Here is a 258-nt window from a genome sequence, read left to right as displayed (position 1 = left end):
ATTCTAGTAACCAAGAAACTACGACAGTTCTATAAATCCCAATAATTAATAATAAAAAGACAATATAAATATGTTCTCCACTTGCATTGACTAACTCGTGGGGGACCAATACTGACCATATTATCAATTGATCAGACTTTCCAAAGCCTAGAAAATCAACAGCAGAATTATAAATATCTGTGCGCGTTATGCTAACAGATGTCCAACAACAGCAACACCACAAGAAATAAACTAAAATAAAACTGATGCTATGGACTC

The sequence above is a fragment of the Penaeus monodon genome, chromosome 15 (genome assembly GCF_015228065.2).
Source record: "Penaeus monodon isolate SGIC_2016 chromosome 15, NSTDA_Pmon_1, whole genome shotgun sequence".
Lineage (NCBI taxonomy): Eukaryota > Metazoa > Arthropoda > Malacostraca > Decapoda > Penaeidae > Penaeus > Penaeus monodon.
This window is presented reverse-complemented; position numbering follows the sequence as displayed.